The 19822-nt window shown below is 39.5% G+C and overlaps 1 long non-coding RNA gene across 1 annotated transcript in view; it reads left to right on the top strand.

Annotated features, from left to right (window-relative positions):
• Positions 1-16058, top strand: part of LOC110208668 (uncharacterized) — a 41345-nt gene extending 25287 nt beyond the window's left edge. The window contains exon 3 of the long non-coding RNA XR_002324591.2: positions 15968-16058. This is a non-coding gene — a long non-coding RNA (uncharacterized LOC110208668). The remainder of the gene's footprint in view (positions 1-15967) is intronic.
• The last annotated feature ends 3764 nt before the right edge of the window (positions 16059-19822 follow it).

Genomic DNA, 19822 nt, shown 5'->3' with positions numbered 1-19822 from the left:
GAAGAGGCAGTCACAGACATGAAATTCAGTCTCAGGCTCACCTAGGCAAACACATATTCCTCATGCCTTATGCAGTAGCTGCCTCCTGTGGGAATGAGGATGGAGGAAGAAAGAGAAATTCCCTCTCTCCTTGGCAGAAGTCCAAAGAGAGAGCTGTCCCAACAAAGAAACCACCTCAAGAGAGATCAGAAGCCATTTCTTTTCTGTCCAACCCCTCTTAATTTTAATTTCAGTGCCTTCCCTCTGTTATTTCTTATTTATCTTGTACATAGCTGGCTTTGTATATATTTGTTTCTATGTTGTCTCCCTCTCCCAAATTAAATTGTAAGCTCTTTGAGGGAAGGGACTGTATTTTGCCTCTTTTTGTATCCCCAGTGTTTAGCATGGTGCCTTGCACACAGTAAGTGCCTAATAAATGTTTATGAATCAAATTGTAGAGTGAATGGCTCTTCCTTGTCACCAGCTCTCATTGGAACAGCCCCACTGCTGTCACTAGTTGGGGAAGGGGGAATGGACAGTGAATGGGAAGGGAACAAACGTTTATTAAGCAACTACTGTGTGCCAGACTCTGTGCTAAGTGCTTTGGACCAGTGGACCAAGGGAGCTTCTGATCATACCTGACATCTTTAGCCAAGGACCAGAGGACATGTGTCCCTCCTCCTGGAGCCAAGGCACATGGATTAAGCTCCATGGCAAGCACTTCAGTACAACTCTCCTCCTGCCCCACCCCACATAACTTCAGAAATCTTTTCACCCTTTGAAAATAAAACCTTAAGTGTCTGGAGGGGGAAGGAGGGAGAGATATAGTGCAGTGCTACTTGGAAAATATGTATACTTCCATTAACATACTCTGAGTACCAAGTGTGGTCTAGTCATGATAAAATTTGAAACTAGCCACTGCCCCTACTGAAAGCTGTTTGTACAGGTCACTAACCATCCAGGTGAAAGCTGAGCAAGTCCATCAAATATCTGGATATTTTTCTACCACATGCCAAACTTATGAATATTTAGAATAATTCAGATAGCTGATGAAATTGCCTTTTCCTCACCCTGGGCTCAGTAGAGCTTATGGGATCATAGATTTTAGCATTCATTTAGGTCCAACATTCCCAGTTTACAGGTGAGAAAACTGAGGCACAAAGAAGTTAAATTACTTAGTACAGACTTTTAATCCAGATCTTCTAACTCCAAATCCATTTTTTAAATCACCACATAATATTTGAAGACACTCTATCTCCTCCAAACTTCATGCATTTTCATTGGCTGTTCCCCATACCTGGAATTCTCTCCTCTTCCACCTGGCTTCCCTGGCTTTCTTCAATTGCCCGTTAAAACCCAACCTTCTACAGGAAGCCTTTCCTGATCCCCTCAGTACTTAGTGAAATGCCTGGCCCTGTAGTATGCACTTAGTAAATGCTTCTTGACTTGACTTGAGTGGGATGCCCTTAGAAGTAGATGAAGAGATCAGTTATGCATGTGATCTGAGGGGTTCGAGGAAGGTCCCTCTTCCGGGTATATTCTCCTAATCTCTCACTCTGCCTGCCCCCCAATCAAAGTCATATAGACAGTAAGTAGCAGAGCTAGAATTCGAACCTATGTCTCCAGATTCCAAGTCCAATTTTCCCTGTTTTGATCCCCATCTACTTTTCAGCCTCAATTTCCACTAGAGTCCTTCCTTGTTGTTTAATCATTTTCAGTCTTGTCCAACTCTTTGTGACCCCATTTGGGGTTTTCTTGGCGAAGGTAGTGTAGTGGTTTGCCATTTCCTTCTCCAGCTCATTTTACAGACCAGGAAACTGAGGCAAACAAGGTTAAATGACTTTACCAAGTCCCACAGCCAGTAAGTGTCTGAGGCTAGATTTGAACTCAGGAAGATGAGTCTTCCTGACTTCAGGCTGAGTGCTCTATCCACTGTGCCACCTAGCTGCCCAGAGTCTCTCCTACCTGTCCTTAAAAGCTTTGCTTGATTTTGTTCATCATACCACTTCCCTTCGAAACAACCAGCTGATAACATTACACTAAGGGAATAAAGGTTTTTAATTCAATTCAACATTTCTTACGTATTTAGGGTATTATAAACAAGGTTAAGGAGCCAGAGATTGTTTATGATTACAAAGCATCATCTGCAAGAGGCAGCATTTATGGGAAAACAGTAGGACGCAAGAGAGGGATTAGGCATGGAGGGAACCAAATGAGATCACTGAGAGGTCCCTGGGGGAGAAAAGAAATGGGGAAGTTGCTCATTGAAAAGTGTTTTTTTTCTACCTTTCAATCTTGCTGCCCCTGGTACCCAACATATTACATGTAACAGGTCAGATGAAGGTAAGCCTGTTTTCTCCAGCAACCTGCACAACAGGAACTAGCCCATCTGATTCTAAACCACATTTTCAACTACATTTTCTGTATGTGTGTACATATACCCATATATACACGTATTTCTACTCCAGAAGGAGGGGGAGAAGATGTCAAATTAATAAGAATACAGGTTTGGGGTTAATATGACCTTTGATAGTAAACATTTTGTGGATTTCCAAAATCTGCCATTGGCTGTTGCCCATCCAGGGCTGGTGGTTGGTAAATGGACTATTGTAACAGTCTGCTGGTTGGTCTCACCACCTGAAGTCTCTCCCCACTCCAGTCTTTCTTCCAGTCAGTTGTCAAATTGATCTTCCTAAAATACAGGTCTGACCATATCACTCCCTTCCCCCACCCTTTGTAACCTGGTCTCCCCCTTCCTTTTCAGCCTTCTTACATCTTATACTCTCATTTCTTACCTAATCTTAATCACTGAATGGGCATTGCCTCAGTCAAACTGAGACCTGTTAAAGACCTTCTTTTTTGTTGTTTTGTTGTTTGTTTGTTTGTTTGTTTTTCTGAGGCAAATGGGGACTTATGCAAGGTCACACAGCTAGCAAGTGTCAAGTGTCTGAGGTCAAACTGGAACTCAGGTCCTCCTGACTCCAAGGCTGGAGCTCTATCCACTGTGCCACCTAGCTGCCCAAGTTAAAGACCTTTTTACAAAGGTTAAGGTCTCCCACTGCATCCAGGGCCATCTAGTCACTCTGATCTATATCTCGCCCCTGGACCCAGATGGCTCCAGAGGAGAGACTGAGGCTGGTGACTTTGCACAGCTCTGCCTCTCTTAAATCCGATTCACTTGCATGTCATGCCATCACCTCCCTGAGGTCATGGTCCTCTTTGAGAAGGACAAATAACATCTTACACTGCCCCTCCCATACACGCATATACTCTGCAACCCAGTGACGTTGGCCTCCATCTTCACATTCCAGGCATTTTCAGTGGCTGTTTCCTCATCTCTGGAATACTCTCCCTTCTCATCTCTATCTACTGGCTTCTCTGCATTCCTTCAAGACCCAGCTAAAATTCTACTTTATACGTGAAACTTTTACTGATTCTCCCTTAATTCTAATACCTTCCCTCTGTTGATTATTTGCAACTTATCTTGTATATAGCTCACTTGGACATAGCTGATTGCAAGTCGCCTACCCCATTAGGCTGGGAGCTCCTTGAGAGCAGGGATTCTCTTTTGCCCTTCTATGTATCTCCAGTGGTTAGCATAATTGCCTGGCACATAGTAGGCACTTAAAAATGTTTACTTACTACCTGACTGATTTAAAGAAAATTGCTTCTTTTTTCAGATGTGCTAGGGACTGTGCTAAGTGCTTTTTTCCCCCCACAAATACTTCATAAGAACAGTTTTGTCAAAGATGGGTTGTGGAAAGACAGGTATACTAATACTAATACTCTGCTGGTAGGGCTTTGAATTGATCCAGCCATTCTGGAAAGCCACTTGGAATTGTAAAAAAAATTAGGTAACTATTTTGTCCATACACTTTTTAAATTTTTTTGTTAATTTATTTTGATTTATCAACAATCACTTCCGTAAGCTTTTGAGTTTTAAATTTCTCTCCCCCTCCTTCCCCATCTCCCTCCCAAGAAGGCACACAATCTGATAGAGGCTCTACATAAATATTCCTATTAAACATATCTTCACATTAGTGATGTTGTAAGGAAGAATTAGAACCAATAGGAGGAACCACAAGAAAGAGAAAACAAAACAAAACAGAAGAAAAAATAGCAAATAGTATGCTTCAATCTGCATTCAAACTCCATAGTTCTTTCTTTGGATGTGGATAGCATTTTCCATCATGAGACCTTTGGAGATGTCTTAGACCCTTGTATTGCTGTGAAGGGTTAAGTCTATCAATATTAGTCATTTAACAGCATGGCTGTTACTGTTATAACGTTCTCTTGGTTCTGCTCATTTCACTCAGCATCAGTCCATACAAGTCTTTCCAGGTTTTTCTGAAGACTGCCTGCTCATCATTTCTTAGAGCACAATAGTATTCCATTACATTCATGTACCACAACTTGTTCAGCCATTCCCTAATTGATGGGCATCCTCTCAATTTCCAATTCTTTGCCACCACAAAAAGAGCTGTTAAAAATATTTTTGTGCATGTGGGTCCTTTTCCCATTTGTATGATGTCTTTAGGGTACAGCCCTAGAAGTGCTTTTGCTGAGTTAAAGGGTATGCACATTTTTATAGCCTTTGACCCACTGTTGGTAATACTTGGCAGCTAGGTGGTACAATAGATATAGGGCTAGAGTCAGGAACACCTGAATTCAAATATAACTTGAGACATTGACTGGCCATGTGGCTCTGGGCAGGTCATTTAACCTCTGTCAGCCTCAGTTCTCTCAGCTATAAAATGGGGATAATAATAATAACCTCTGCCTCGTAGTCTTGTAAGGGTCAAATAAGGTAATATTTGTAGAAGTGCTTAGCACAGTGCCTGGCAGGCACACAGTAGGTATTTATTAAATGCTTCTTCCCCTTCACTACTAGGCAGAAACCCAAAACAGGTAAAAAATAGAAAGGAAAGCCCCTATCCACCAAAACATGGATAACAGCACTTTTTTTGTGGCAGTAAAAGACTAGAAACAGAAAAAACAGATGAAACCATTTCCCTTAACTTCATGGGAGTCAGTGACAGAGCTGGCAAGACAGCTGCTGATTCTTAAGCTCTGGTTCAACCTAAAACTTTCAAAAGGAAAAGGAATGAATTAAGCAAGGACCTTGCCAGAGACTTAGCACATTTATTAAGGAGAGAGACAGGTACTAATGTCTTTTGCTTCCCTTGTAAAATTCATTTTTGTAGCAAAGATTTTTAAGGGGTGAAGAGGGATTCCCTTTTCTACACATTGAACAACACACCTGGTTTGCCTCTCCAAAAGGGTCTGGTGAGCCTAAGTTAGCACCTTATTACTGCTTTCCTGCTCAAGTCAGTCAGTGAGCCTATGGGAAATCATTCCTGAGATTACTCTTTTATAATCCTCTATGTAGTTGAGTTGAATCACATGACAAAACTTGGCTCCCTTTCTTTATGTACACCCACACTTGGAGAAAAAGCATATGTTCAAATTATTGGCAAAAACAAGGTTTATGTTTTCACTTATTCGTGTTATCCCCAACCCTATTACAATGGATAATCAACACTGAATGTAGGTCCCAATTTCCAATCCTTTCAACGGTTTTCTTGCACTTTGCTGTGTTTTTTATATTTCTCTATTCTCCTCTTAAACTGCAGAACCCAAAGGAGTCACAGTAAACCAATCAGATTATGATTGGTAAGGGCAATCAATCAATTAGCAAACCTCTATTAAGTGTCTACTGTGGGTCAGACTACCAAATCAATCTATCCCATTTAAAGTTAAGTGTCAAGATGCTGTGCTCTGATATGTTTGTCAGTTGAAAAAACATCTAGATTTTTCATGAAGTGTGAACAAGGCCTGAATACCTCCCTAGAGGAAATCTTCAGATTGGCTGAGGGAGTTGGTTAAGCCCTATGGAGCCTGTATAAAACCATTCATCTAACTGAAACCAGAGATTATAGTTTCTGATAGCAGAGAAGAAATAGAGCCAGTGCTGACAAAGGTTAGGAAAGCTCTTTAACCTCAGTCTGGGTCTCCTCCCCACCAACCCTTGGCCAAAGAAGACCTCATGAACTTAGGAGGATTTGTACTTTTTCATCACCATCCTAGCAGTATCCTCCAGACGGCAGAGACTGGTGGCAGTGTCTGCATCACAAGCCAAGAACAGACTAGATAAGACAAGGAAAGCTGATTCAAGGTGGTAAGAAGAGCCCAGCAGAAAGGCTGTACCAGGGGTGGGGAACCTTCGGCCTCGAGGCTATATATGGCCTTCTAGGTCCTTGGGTGCAGCCTTTTGACTGACTCCAAGTTTTACAGAACAAATCCTTTTACTCAGTAGATTTGTTCTGTGAAGTTTGGATTCAGTGGAAAGGCTGCACTTGAGAACCTAGAGGGCCACTTGGGGCCTCAAGACCACAGGTTCCCCAGGAACATTTTCGGTACCCAGTAAAAGGCCTTCCAGGAATACCTTTGCTCTATTAGGTGCTCTCTAAGCTTGAGATTGGGGCAAGTAGGTGGCACAGTGGATAGGGCACTCAGCCTGAAGTCAGGAAGAATTATTTTTCTGAGTTCAAATCTGGCCTCAGACACTTACTAGCTATATGACCCTGGACAAGTCATCCCTGTTTGCCTCAATTTCCTCATCTGTAAAATGGGCCAGAGAAGGAAATGGCAAATCTCTCCAGCATCTTTGCCAAGAAAACCCCAAGTAAGGTCACAAAGAGTCAGACGTGAATCAAAAACAACTGAACAACAAGCTTGAGATCAGTTTCCCCATGGACTCTGTGTGTATTTGGGGGATGCTATGTCACAGATTTTCGGGGTATATTTCCCACTCTGTGTATGGTAAGAACAGTAAGTATGTTCTTACCATACTCCTTTAGTAAATCCCACTTACTAACAGATAATTGTTTGGCTACCTAATTGATGTCAATGGATAAACATGGGGGTGAGGGGAAGCACACCAGTCGGGACTTAACGAGGTATAGTATTGGAATTAGTAGTCCCTCAGAGTTCATTCTAGAGCCTAGAGGTAAAGGAAGAGTTGAGCTCTAAGAAGCATACCTGTCAGTGCAAGCGAAGGGTTGGGAGAGTAAGTCCAGAGTCTATATGTACCATATGTACTATACATGTGCTATATATTGAGTATATATTAAGAGTGCAAGGCAGTTTTGTGAGGGGGAGCCTTATCAGCTAGGAAAAGCTTCATGAAGAAGGGAATTCTTGGGCTGAGGCTTGAAGAAAACCAGGAATTAAATTCAGAGAGGCCAAGATGAGGAGGGAATGTACTCCAGACATGGGGGACGGCCAGTAGAAAGTCATCGAGGTGGGAGTGGCATATTGTATGTAGATTAAATAGTTCAATGTAGCTGAATCATAAATATACATGGAGGGGAGTAAATATTAAAAGAAAAACTAGAAAAGTAGAAGAGGATCCAATTATCAAGAGTTTTTAATGTTAAAAAGGAGTTTGTATTTGATCTTTAAGGCAATAGGAACTTACTGGAGTTTGTTCTGGGGAAGTGGGGAGGGCTAAATTATCATGACATCAGAGAAAGAAACAATGCAAAAAGATAGCATTTGATCTCTCCTCATTGGGAAAGAAGGAAAAGAGAGGACGAAGGAAAAGGCAAGAAGGGCTAGAGGTTGAATTTCTATAGAAAACCTCACAAACAAAGCCACCTTAAAATTCACCCTTTCTTCTAACCTCCCTGTTTCTGCTAAGGGTTCTATCATTATCCCAACCACTCGGTTTCATGATCCAAGAGTCTTTCTTAACTCTTCACCCTCATTCATTCTCCAAAAACACAATCAGCTGTCATGTCTCATCTACTTCATGCATATAACGTCTATCAACTTTGTCTTTTCTCTAGTCATACCACAGCTGCCATAATTCAAACCCTCCTGATAATAATAATAGCAGCTAACATTTCCATAGTGTTTACTACGTGCCAAGGTAGTGCTTTGCAAATATTATCTCATTTGATCCTCACAATAACCCTAGGACTAAAGTATATAATCAACAACCATTGTCCTCAACTTCAACAACAAAAGTAGGGGTGCATGTTACAGATAATTTGAGAAAGCAACAAAGAAAACTGCTCCTCTAGACCCGAGTCTGATAAAAAGGGGAGAACTGTTTGCCAAAGTAGAAATGATACAGTAACTGAGGAAGAAATCATCATTTTTAATATATAGGGTCATTGTTGACAGGTAAGGAGAGGAAAGCCAGGCATAGTGATGGGAGCTCTTTAAAAACTAAGGTGAGAGCAAGAATGAGCTCAAAGAAGGGGAGGGAATAAACATTTATATAGAACCTACTATGTGTCATGTGCTAAATGCTTTACAAATATTATCTCATTTGATCCTCACAATAACCCTGGGAGGTAGGTGCCATTATTATCACCATTTTATAGTGGAGGAAACTGAGGTTAAGTGACTTGCCCAGGGTCACACAGCTAGTAAGTGTCTAAGGCCTGATTTGAACTGATTTCAGGTTCAGTACTCTATCCACATACCACCTAGCTGCTTGAGGGAATTAGGACAATGAGAAGGCAAAAATATGAAATTATTATTTTGCTTTGACTTCTTTACCAAAGATCCTTGGAATGGAAAAGATAAGACAAAAGCCATTTAGAGGAAATGAAACCCAAGATAAACAAGGAAATGAGGTAAGAGAGGATCTAGTTATTTTCAATGACTAAGCAAATAGGTCCAAATGAATTATATTCTTACCATGCTGGAAGAACTTGTCAAGATGATTACAAAGCTTCTATCAATGATCTTTGGAAAGACAGAAAAAATGCCACAAAACTCTCTCTCTCTCTCTCTCTCTCTCTCTCTCTCTCTCTCTCTCTCATATTCTCAATATTCACAATGACTTCCATAACGTAAATAAAAACAAGATTCAAATTAACCTCAAATTAGTTATTAAATCAGTGTTGGTCCTGCAGAAGAACAATGAAAATATACTTTCCTCCTTTCAATAAAGGAGTGAGGGACTACAGCAAAATGTTGCATACATTTACGTTGCTTGTTTTTGCTTATTCTTTGCCATAGTGGAGGATGTAATTATATACGTAGAAGGGAAGATACATCCAGAAATGACCATGTTATAAAAACATGTGGCATGAATAAATATTAATTTAATTAATTGATCAACAAATCAATAAATGTTTGAGTGGCAGAGGAATTCCCTTTTCCTTTCCTTTCTCTCAGCAAAAGCCCCTCACCCTTCAGTGGTAAAAGGAAAGCACTTTAAACGAATTATGCTACAGTGTGAATGACTAATAATCTTCCTTAACTCTCCCAGTGGTATTTTCATTTTGAAAGACGATACCTACTATTCAACTAGTAGAATTTCAAGCAGTGTTAGGGGATGATTTTTCAGCAAGGAACTGCAGAGTGTAGGCTGACATAACAAGTAGAGGAATCTCCTATGACTGCATATCAACCAGCCCCAGAGATTTTTAAGGGGATTAAGATCTACTTTGGCAAATGTGTAGGATTTGTCCTTTTGGTAACTGACACTAAGCCAAATTCCTAGGAGGGATCTTACTAACTCTATCTCTGGTACGTGCAAAGTTATTCTAGAGCAGGGCTTTTTCACCTGGTATCCATGAATTTGGTTTTTAAAAACATATATTTTGATAACTGCATTTCAATATAATTGGTTTCCTTTGTAATCCTATGTATTTTATTTTATGCATTTATCATCATCATCATCATCATCATTGACAAACATTTATTAAGTGTTCACTATGTGTCATTGTGCTAAGGGATAGAGACACAAAGAAAAGCCCCAGTAAGGTCCCTGCCTTCAAGGAGCTCACATTCTAACGGTGGAGACAACATATAAATGACTAAGTAAGTACAAAATGTATACAGTGTAAAAGGAAAGTAAGCTCGTAAGGAAAGCACTTGCTTGCTGTTTGTCCTCATTCTCGAAGAGGACCATGACATCAGGGAGGTGATGCCATGACATGCAAGTATATTGGATTTAAGTGAGGGAGAGTTGTGCAAAGTCACCAGTTTCACTTTCTCCTCCACAGCCATCTAGGTCCAGTGGTGAGATATGGATCAGGCCAACTGGAGATGCCCCAGGATGCAATGGGGGACCTCGGACTTTTCAAGCTAAAATCTTTAACATGTCAGCGCCCATTTAAAGGGAAGGCACTAGCAGTAGTAGGGAGGTTATAGGATGGCCAAAGGCCTCTTACAGAAGGTGGATTTTGAGTCCATATGATTCTGAGAAAGGATCCATAGACTTTATCAGATTGCCGAAAGGGTCCATGACACACACAAAAAAGTCAAGAACCCCTACTCTAAAATCTGTGGATCCCAGATTGAAACATGCTACAATTGGCCCACACATGACCAGACGTGGATTTGTTCTGCTTAAGTAGGTCTGCTATTCTTCTCTTCACCATACCACAAGGGCTTGCACAATATTTGCATTTATTGTGCATAGTCTTGTGCACAATCTTGCACAAAGAGCCTTGCATTTAAATGTCCTTTGGGGAAGGAGAGATTAGGTGGAGCTAAATAAATAGCTACTGAGCACTCCCCACCCTTGCAAGACTTTAGCTCCCCAAATAATTCAGTACAATCTCAAGAACGTCCCTATTTGTTTACCAAACTGGCCAAAAATGGGCCTGTAAGTTTCACTGTCTGAGGCTTGAATTAATGACTTGATTTACAAATTTTAGATAAACAGAAGTGCACATACCACAGCAAAAGTCCTCAAGGAGCATTCCTGAGTTTCACTGAAGGAATAAATGAGCTGGGAGGGGTTTTCCCCCTAGGCCTTTCATCATGTTCCTGAATTTCTGAACTCCACAATGTGATAGCATGTTCCAGCCTTATGTTTAAGATGGGCCTAGAAGCCAGATATAGGCAGATTCTTAATAGGTCATACTCCAAAAGTTCATTTGTAGATTAGTTTTTTGAAAGTTAGAACATATTTTCCCATACAAACAACTACCTAAACATCAATCGGCTTATCATACAAGGTTATAAAGCTTATATAACAATTTTACAGGTGAGGAAATAAGGCAAACAGGGTTAAGTGACTTGCCCAGGGTCACACAACTAGTACGTGCCTGAGGCCATATTTAAACCCAGGTCCTCCTAACTGCAGGCCTGGCATTCTATCTGCTTTGCCACCCAGCTGCCCTTCATTTTGTGAGTCTTTCCTCTCAATAAAACTGTCTTGCTTCACTGTCTTGTAAACTCCATGTTTCTTTGTATGAGCCTTGACATTTTGAACCTTCCCAAGTCTATGGTAAGACAATGAGAAAGCAGAAAGTTGGGCCTGGAAAAGAACTTGCAAGTTATAGAAAGATTAGATTCTACATCCTTTTATTGGCCTCAATATTAGCTCCACAATCCCACAAAGAAACAGGATCTCAATACGCTCCATAAACCGACGGCAAAATTTGGGGAGATTATGAACCAACCAAAGCTGTTCAGCCCTGATCTAGCCTCTTCAGTTTCTCATCCATAAAACCAGAATCCACTAGGAAACAATTCTGTGTACACATGCCTGTATGAGCCAAAGCCTGCACATGTAGAACCACACATCCAAAGCTCATGGCAATAGCAATTGATGATGACGATGATGATGATAATAATAAATGCATAAAATAAAATGCATAAAAACAATTTAAAAATGTCAATATCCCAGGGCCCCCAAGGAGAGAGGAAATGGCTCAGTCCAATAATCAAGTTTTGACTAAGAAGAAATTATAGGAAATCACTTCTCTCTTTAGAGAAGTAGATTCCAGTGTGAGGCCAGATGAAATGTAGAGCTGATGGATGCTACTGGAGATACTGCATGATTTCATCAGTCCCCCGGGGACTGCTGCCAGCTTGCCCTGCATTGTTAGTCCAATACTTTGGAGGGGAATGTCAGTGAAGCATGTGGATCCCTGGCTTGGGCTTTGAAGAAATCTGGCTCTACTAAAAAGCCTGTACAACATAGGCCTACCAAGGCTCACAGGAAGAGACCTTGATCCACAAAATAACTGAGAAACAGTATAGTGGAGGGACAGGGAAAACAGATCATTTAGAAATGGAGCAGGGACCCCTGACATATTGCCCATAGAATTGCTTTTACTGCTTTAAAAATCATGTTAAATTAATAGGATCTATAATGACTAAGGAGTTCTGCCCCCCAAACCCCAAACCATTATGTGATCTCCCTTCCCCAATGATCCTCCTCTCTCTTTTCTTTGCCCTTTCAAAAAGGAGTGATTTATCTCAACACAAAGATTTTATTTTTGACTTATCATTAAGTGGGTCTCCCAAGACATTGGAGGCCAAGACTCAGGCCCAGGGAAGCACAAGATTAATCATGTTACAAAAATGACTTTGACTTATTTTCTAAGAAAAGAGAAATTATTAATCCAAAACCAAATTAAAAATAAAACAAAAAAGTAGGCATGAGAGTTGATAATTACTATCATCTTCTCAGCTGATTTTTAAAAATTTAATAGTACTGTCTGTGATCTCTTCTATTCCAAAAAAACCTTTACCCTATTTGAAATAATCTTACTACATAATAAATAAAAAATAAAATCTTTGTGTTGAGGCAAGTTGCTGCTTTAAATTTTTTTCTTAAATATTGATCCTGAATGCCTTTAAAATTGTGTTGTACTAGCTGTTCTTGTGGAGGCGAAGAATTGGAAATTGAGGGGATGCCCATCAATTGGGGAATGGCTGAACAAGTTTGTGACGGAATTGATTGTGATTGTGATGGAATACTATTGTATTATAAGAAATGATGAGCAGGTGGGTTTCAGAAAAACCTGGAAAGACTTACATACGACAATGCAAAGTAAAGTGAGTAGAATCAGGAGAACATTGTACATGGTAACAGCAATATTGTATGATGATCAACTGTGAATAATTTAGCTTTTCTCAGCAATACAATGATCCGAGACAATTCTGAAAGACTTATGATGAAAAATGTTATCCACCTCCAGGGAAAGAACTGATGGAGTCAGAATTCAGACTGAAGCATACTATTTTTCACTTTATTTTTTATGTGCTTTTTTTTTTTTGGTTTGTGTCTTCTTTCACAACATGACTAATGTGGAAATGTTTTGCATGATTGCACATGTATAACTTATATCAACTTGCTTACTGTCTCAGGGATAGAGGGAGGGAGAGAATTTGGAACTCAAATTTTTAAAAAATGAATGTTAAAAATTGTTTTTACATGTAATTGGGAAAATAAAATATTATTAAAGTAAAAAAAAAAGTGTCACACTGCCTTCTAGAGCATTTGAGTCAGATCTACCTAAGCCCTAAGTAGAAATTACAAGTCCTGGAACAACAAAGGGGACAGAAATTCCAGGATATTTTGAGGCTGGCATATGCCACAGTGACCACCGATCCTGCCAGTGACTGGATATTCCATGTGTCAGGGGTTCCCAGAATAGTTACTTAACACTAAGTGTTAAAATAGCACACCCTAATTGAGTAGTGTGATGAGGATATGGTGGCCCAGAAGAGAGTATGATGGCAACAAGATTCTTGGGGAGTGGGATCACCAGAGGGAATAGTGCCTCCTCTGTCCTCTCCAGAGTCCTGATATCCAGAGGGATATGTATGCTTCCTACCAATGTCCTCCATTGGCTGTCTCTGTGGCATAATCACTAAAGAAAGAAGTGTATATTGTTCAGAAGTTGGTGCCCTGGGGCAAAGCCCTTGTTGCCCCATACTAGGTATGGCTCTAGGTCCAGCAATACTTTCTGGTTTCATCTGTTCAGCAACATTGTCACTTCCTCATATTGGGTACTGAAGTTATACAGACTGAATGGTTCTCCTATCGCCACTAATGAGAAGAGATAATTACAGATGCAACAGTGGATCTGTTCCATTTCTCATCTATTTGTTGTCTTCTGGTTTCATCTACAAATGTCTTTGGCATTATCTGACTTAGCCAAATCTAATAAAAGCCCTCTATAGACTCATTTTCTCCTTAACGACTTCTTCCTGTTTTATGATACTTATAATCTTATTTCATTCTCATCCACACTATTTAAAAATGAGCTTATGCTCTTAACTGATGTACTTGGCTACCAAGTTTCTTCACCTGGCAAGGAGATTTCTGGCTGAGGTAGTTTCTGGGATCTTTTAGCTTCTTTCTTCCAATTTTGCATAGTTTAACCTTTCCTATGAAATCTTGATAGCATCATTGATTTTACTGACAAGTTCTTTAAACAAGTGAGGTTGTAGCTGCCATAGCCCTCATTTTTTCCCCCCTACTAATTTGGTATTTGTTTTGGCCTGTTCTCCAAATACTCAATATCTGACTGAACACAAACAGCTGATTCAGAAGCGACTTCTGGGGCAGCGAGGTGGCACAGTGGATAGAGCACTGGCCCTGAAGTCAGGAGGACCTGAGTTCAAATCCGACTCAGACCAAATAATTGACACATAATGGCTGTGTGACCCTGGGCAAGTCACTTAACCCCAATTGCCTAAAAAAAAAAAGATGTGACTGCTAAGCAGAGAGGTGATTGATAGACTAGAAGCCCATGAGAAGACACATTTTCAGACATGGCAAATGCATAAATTTATTTTTCTTGATTATGTTTAATTGGCACAAAAGAGAGCTTTTCCTGGGTGGAGAAATTTTAGATGAGGAATGATAGAGATACCACAAAAAAAAAGAAAGGAAAAGAAAAGAAAGTAAGGAATCTCAATGAAATATTAGAAAACACACAGCAGAGAATAGAAAGAAGTCCAGATAAGGACACAGACAATCAGGGCAATGTTGATACTAGGGTGTTAAATTTAATATGCTTTAAAAAGCTTTAAGTTCTGGCGCAGCTAGGTGGTGCTGTGGATAGAGCACCAGCCCTGAAATCAGGAGGGCTTGAGTTCAAATCTGAACTCAGACACATAACACTTACTAGCTGTGCAACTGTAGGCAAGTCACTTAACCCCAATCGCCTCATGAAAAAAAGAAGAAAATGAACTACTAACAACAAATAGGTACATGTACATACACACATATGTACGTTCACATACATGTGTATATACACGTATGTGTATATATATTTATCATGTATACACACCCCCATGGAGGTCAGAGATAGAAAGGTACATTTACAACAAAATATTACTAGCATCACATTTTATAACAGAAAAGAACTGGAAACAATTTTGGTTCTCATCGATTGGAAAATGGCTAATCAAACTGTGGCTCATGAATGGAATAGATTGCTACTGTCGTGTAAGAAATGATGATTATGAAGACTACAGAGGAGTGTGGGAAGGCTTATACGATCTGATGCAAAGTGAAGGAAACCAACTTACTCTCAGATCACTGAGGATCAGTCTTGTTTAAATAGATCAGGTTGAGCTGACGTAGTAGGTATTACTGAATAGGAGACAGAGAGTGGGGCTAACTATAGGTTGAGTTTGGAGGGTCTTGTTAAGGCCTTCATAGGGTGTCTCTGTTTCTTCACACTCTAGAATAGATTTTGGCAAATAAACTACACTTCCATCCTTATGCCATATATCCCTTGAGATGATATTCCTTGAAACTCCAGCCTCCTTTACCTCTACCCTATTACAGTCACTGAAATGGAAGGGGGCCATACAGGGCGGATGCCCATTGTGTATTTTTTTTTCTATCTCTTATGGTGCCTATGCTAAAACATTCCACTTTCTCCTAATTTATTCCTTCCATACTACAGTGGAGCCATGGCCTCTTCCTCAGTAGCCCCCCCAGTGATACAGATGGCAAACCAGTTGTGTTTGTCTTCTCATCTTATGACTTTTGTCTATGCTATCATACGAACTCTCCAGCTCTTAGCACAGTACTTGGCACATAGTAGGTGCTTAATAAATGCTTATTAATGGATTGATTTTCCACAGAGCATCTACCTAAAGCACTGTAGGTCTTTCTTTAGATGAGTACCAGAGAATAATTTGAATTGTCGTGTGTTATCTGTGCTATGTGATGTTCTCACCTCTTTTTCTGCTTATTTCCCAGATAAACATTTTTATGCCCATTCTTGTACACAAATATTGAGGATAATATACTACAGCTGATGAATGCCCACCATGTGTCTCTCCATTGTCTTTTGAGGTACCTACAATTTTGTTTCTTTGGATATCATAGTCTTTCCTCTATTCACAAGCAAATGGTAGCAATGAAAGGATATTAAAAGTAGAAGATATGGTTTTGTGCTAGGGATTGGTCAGAATACTATGCAATTTCCCAAATGCATTTCCAGCCATTCTGCTCTTCCTATTAAATGGCTCCTATTATAACAACTCCAATATCTATTCAAGTAAGCTGGCCACACTGGGTTCAAATAAATATTTGTGAATTGTCATGCTTTTAAAATATGACCCCATCACTTCTATGCTCATTGGTGGGGTGATGGGGAGTTTGAAATTTGGTAAGAGTATGGGAGAAAAGAACATTTCACCATTCCACCTTCATGATCTGTCTGTTCTCTGTACTTTATGTAACAGTTGGTGGGAAAGAGAGTAGTTGCTTTGGTTTCTATTATTGGTTTAGTTTAAAAATCAATAATGATGAACTTGAAATCGACAACAACTTTGTGAATAATGACTCAAGGGTAGACCTGCAGAGAATAACTATCTTGATGATTATTGTTTCCCACAGTTAAATAGATGTATTTTTATGAAAAAACCAACTGCTAAGTCTTTACAGTAAACAAATCAAAGCTATCATTGCTTCTGGGAAGTTGGCATTACTCTATTGCCTAGAATTCCATTCACCATACCTGAGAACTAACCCTTCCCTGGCCAGCACTTCCCCTAGCTGTATTTTCTCCCCCTACCAGAATGTGAATTCTGGAGGATAGGGAATGTCTTTTGCACAGTGTCTAGTATTTACTAAGCACTTCACAAGTGCTTTTTCATTCATTCAGACATTTGGCATTTTAAAAAAAGCATTCATGAAAAAATAGTGTGTTCACACTTTTAAAAAAGTTTTTTCATTGATATCTTTTGTTTTTACATCTCAAATTTTCTCTCATTATCACTCTCCCTCCGTTCTCCCAGAGACACCCAAATCAAGTAGTGTTGTTAAGAAAAAGAAAATGAAAGAGGATGAAGAGAAAAAAAATCAGCAAAATTAATCAGTACGTTTTAAAAAGTATGAAAGTATATGCAAAACTCCACTCTTTCAAATTCCTACTTCTGCAAAGGAGTAGAGTGGGAGTGTCTTTACCTATCTCTTCTTTGAGGCTATACTTGTTCTTTGTAATTTTACAACATTTACTTTTAATTCTTTAGGGATTTTTATTCTCTCCACACCTATCAGGGTTGACTAATATGACAAAGAAAAAATGACAAATGTTGGAGGGTGTGTGGAAAAATTGGGACACTAATGAACAGTTGGTGGAGTTGTGAACTGAAGAGCCATTTGGAACTATGCCCAACCTTTGACTGAGCAATATCCCTACTAGGTCTGTATTGCAAAGAGATTTTTTTAAAAGGGGGGAAGGACCTATATGTACAAAAATATTTATAGAAGTTTTTTTTGTGGTGTCCAAGAATTGAAAATTAAGGGGATGCCCATCAATTGGGGAATGGCTGAACAAGCTGTGATGTATGATTGTGATGGAATACTATTGTGTTTTAAGAAACAATGAGCAGGTGGATTTCAGAAAAACCTGGAAAGACTTACATGAACTGAAGCAAAGTGAAATGAACAGAACCAGGAGAACATTGTATACAGTAACAGTAATATTGTAGAATAATCAACTGTGAATGACTTAGTTATTCTCAGCAATATAATGACCCAAGACAATTCTGAAGGACTTATGATGAAAATGTGGATAACTGCCAGAGATTTGATGAAGTCTGAATGCAGATTGAAGCATAGTTATTTTTACTTTATTTTTCTTGGTTTTAGTTTTTGTTCTGTGTTTTCTTGTGTAACATGGCTAATATGTAAATATGTTTTACGTGACTGCACATGTTAAATCTATATCAAATTGCTTGCCTTCTCAAGGAGGGGAAAAGGTAGGAAGGGAGAGAGAGAATTTGGAACTCAAAAATTTTTTAAAAGGATATTAAAATTGTTTTTACATATAATTGGAAAAAACAAAGTATTAAAAATTTGAAACTAAATGTAAATTGAAATGTTTAACAAAATATAATTTAAAAACAATAAAACATAAATGACCAACCTCAAGAAAAAAAGTGACTAAAATACCCATATCCTGTGATGCTCAGATTCTACTTCTAGGCCTGTACTACAAAGAGGTCAAAGACTAAAAGAACTATTTTATGTATTTCAAAATATTCATAGCAACACTTTTTTGATAGCAAAGAATTAGAAACATAGTAGATGCTCTTCATTTGGGGAATGCTTAAACAAGTTGTGGAACATACTGTCTTAAGAAAGAACAAACATAAAGAATTCAGAAGGTTCAGTAAGACTTATGAACAAATAATAAATGAAGCAACATTGGTTGGTGGTTGTCTTTCATTCTCAAAGAGGACCAAAATGACATCACTATGTTGGAGCCAAGTTAAAATGTGTCCGACTGTGGCTATCAAACCCATATGAGCTCAGAAGGGTCTACCACAAATCAGGCACAAATAGTCCATGTGAACATTTGGGGTGGATTCTCTAAATTTGTGCATCTTGCATTTCTTTTAAGCTCAATTCTACTTTGCTCATAGAACACAACTCCTTCTTTGATGTGGGTATGCCTTGCTGGGTGGTCCTTTGCCAGTGTTTCCCATGTTACACATTCAATTCCAAAGTTTTTCAGTGAGAATGAAATAATGACTGTATTGGTTGATCTGGAGAGACTGATCAGTATGATGAATCCTTGCAAACAACATGATGAAATTACAGGGCATGAACCTTTGTCAGGAAGGGGTGCATCCCATAAACTTAGACATGTACTCTAGACCCTTGCTAAGAGACTTACACACCAGTCCCTTACTTAGAGGACTCAATGAATTATAATTAGTGGCTAGGGCTGCCCTCTGATGACTGGTTGATTGAGGACCAAAGGGATCAGCTCTTGTAAGAGAAACAATTATCCCTACAGTTGGTAGACATGAGCTCTGAACTGCAGTACCCTTTTTACACCTTTTTTTTCCCCATGCTTTCTCACCCTTGGACTTCCAGACTGGAATGTAGCAAGGTAGAAGGGAGGAGATTTCTCTGAAATGGCAGTTTATAGCAGAAGCACATGGCAGTGGGGATCACGTGCTTACTCAAGGCCTAAGAAGTGAATTCTTGCTCCTCAATTCTGAGAATGGACACCTCCAGCCTGGCAGTTACCTAATGGTCGATGCTAAGTTCAAGACAACCTAAGAGTCCCTGAGGTCAAAAGCTGAGCATAAACTGTCCCAAGGGAGGCAAGCTCAGCCAATAGGATCACCCTCAAACTAGAGAACTTGGGCCAAGCCAAGCGGGCCCAATAGATCTGGGTCTTGCCAACCCTGCACAACCCTACTATGAGAAGATGTTTGTGTGCTCAGCAAGATGCGCTTACTTTTGGAGAGATAGTTTGAGTTTGGGGATGCTGTGTAGGGTTCCATGGGGGAGAGAGACTCGCTGGAATAATGGACCTTGCCCCAAGTTCAAATCTCTTTTCATAGCAGATGATGGGTTATTTGAATACTCTATTCTGCTAAATTTGTTCATGGGTTCCTATGTCCTTAGTATTTTTACACATTCTATAGGAATGAAATAAAAGCTGTCCCATACCTAATAATTGAAAGCCTGTGCAAGATTTGGGGATGCTACTACCTACATTTGGAACTTCTTAGATGTGAAGGATGCAAATTTTATTTTGGCAGTGTTCTTAGGTTGATCCATATTGGGCCATTGAGCTAAAAGAAGTGA

This window comes from Phascolarctos cinereus, unplaced genomic scaffold (genome assembly GCF_003287225.1).
Source record: "Phascolarctos cinereus isolate Bilbo 61053 unplaced genomic scaffold, phaCin_HiC Scaffold_5;HRSCAF=322, whole genome shotgun sequence".
Taxonomy (NCBI): Eukaryota; Metazoa; Chordata; class Mammalia; order Diprotodontia; family Phascolarctidae; genus Phascolarctos; species Phascolarctos cinereus.
Note: the sequence above shows the minus strand (reverse complement) of the source record. Positions and strands in the feature narration are given on the sequence as shown.